We start from the raw sequence: 2545 nt of genomic DNA on the forward strand, positions 1-2545 counted from the left end.
CGAGGATAGAAACCACTGGCCAGGCAGGTCAGCTTGATCTTCTGTGGGTCGCTGGTTTTCTGGACCATTGTGTAGATTTCTGGTAGCAAAATCAGATTCATAACGTCATTATACATTTTAACATGAGCAGTGATGCTACACAAATCAAACATGAAGTTATAAACACTCACCAGGATGTTGAAGCTCGGTCTCATGATAACGCAAGTACAACTTCAGCCAACTCTTACACTGTCCAAGAAAATGATCCTGGTGACGTTTATTTTTCCACTTCTGTTCTAATGCCCGAGCTTGCTGAACTGATGGAACCCACTGCTGGGTGGTCCAGTTATAGTGGATGAAATCTTCTCCGTCGTAGCCGTACTCATCGGTGCTGTTCAGGACCGTGATGAAACCATCAGACAGGATCTCAATTACACAGCCGTACCTCCACTGCAGACTGTGGTTACCTGAAATCATCACAGGAACCAGGACTGTCATGAACACCATGAGGATCTTTGTAACAAACTACATTTCCCAGCAACCCAATGGCCCTGTGTGCAGTGTTGCCACTCCTTGGGATTTTTCCCAAGATCTTGGGATTTGGGGGATCGATTTAAAATTTTTCTTGGGATTTTATAATTTGCACTCAAGCAATTACGACCCCAAATCAGAAACAGTTGGGACAGCATGGAAAATGCAAATAACAAAAACACGGAGTTTCTTACATTGACTTTTATTTGATGTCAGACAGGATGAACCTGAGATATTTCATATTTTATCTGCTCTACTTCATATCATTTATTAATAAACATCCATTCCTGCATTTCAGGCCTGCAACACATTCCAAAAAAAAGTTGGGACAGTAAAGCATTTACCACTTTGTAATGTTTTTGTTCCTTTTAACCACTTAAAAGAGGTTTTGGAACCTAAGAGACCAAGTGATTTAGTGTTTCAGCTTTTATTTTGTCTCGTTCTTCCTGCAAACACGTCTTAACATGTACAACAGTACGGAGGGGTCGTCGTCGTTTGAAAATTCTCCACACGTTCTCTATCGGGGACAGGTCAGGACTGCAGGCAGGCCAGTCCAGTACCCATACCCTCTTCTTCTGCAGCCACGCCTTTGTAATGTGTGCAGCATGTGGTTTTGCATTGTCGTGTTAAGAATGCTGGACGTTCCTGGAAAAGACGACATCTTGCTCTAAGATCTCAACGTACTTTTAATGTATTAATGCTGCATCACAGAGTGTAAATGATCTTTACCAAGACCCTGGTACTGACACGCCCCATACCATGACAGACCCTGGTACTGACACCCCCCCATACCATGACAGACCCTGGTACTGACACCCCCCCATACCATGACACACCCTGGTACTGACACACCCCCATACCATGACACACCCTGGTACTGACACACCCCATACCATGACAGACCCTGGTACTGACACCCCCCCATACCATGACAGACCCTGGTACTGACACACCCCTATACCATGACACACCCTGGTACTGACACACCCCATACCATGATACACCCTGGTACTGACACACCCCCATACCATGACAGACCCTGGTACTGACACACCCCCATACCATGACAGACCCTGGTACTGACACACCCTCATACCATGACACACCCTGGTACTGACACACCCCCATACCATGATACACCCTGGTACTGACACACCCCCATACCATGACAGATCCTGGTACTGACACACCCCCATACCATGACATACCCTGGTACTGACACGCCCCATACCATGACAGACGCTGGTACTGACACACCCCCATACCATGACAGACCCTGGTACTGACACACCCCCATACCATGATACACCCTGGTACTGACACACCCTCATACCATGACACACCCTGGTACTGACACACCCCCATACCATGACACACCCTGGTACTGACACACCCCCATACCATGATAGACCCTGGTACTGACACACCCTCATACCATGACACACCCTGGTACTGACACACCCACATACCATGACACACCCTGGTACTGACACACCCCCATACCATGACAGACCCTGGTACTGACACACCCCCATACCATGATAGACCCTGGTACTGACACGCCCCATACCATGACAGACCCTGGTACTGACACACCCCCATTCCATGACAGACCCTGGTACTGACACACCCCCATACCATGACACACCCTGGTACTGACACACCCCCATACCATGACACACCCTGGTACTGACACACCCCCATACCATGACGGACCCTGGTACTGACACACCCCCATACCATGACACACCCTGGTACTGACACACCCCCATACCATGACAGACCCTGGTACTGACACACCCCCATACCATGATAGACCCTGGTACTGACACGCCCCATACCATGACAGACCCTGGTACTGACACACCCCCATTCCATGACAGACCCTGGTACTGACACACCCCCATACCATGATACACCCTGGTACTGACACACCCCCATACCATGACAGACCCTGGTACTGACACGCCCCATACCATGACAGACCCTGGTACTGACACACCCCCATACCATGACAGACCCTGGTACTGACACA

Source organism: Trichomycterus rosablanca, chromosome 1 (genome assembly GCF_030014385.1).
Source record: "Trichomycterus rosablanca isolate fTriRos1 chromosome 1, fTriRos1.hap1, whole genome shotgun sequence".
Lineage (NCBI taxonomy): Eukaryota > Metazoa > Chordata > Actinopteri > Siluriformes > Trichomycteridae > Trichomycterus > Trichomycterus rosablanca.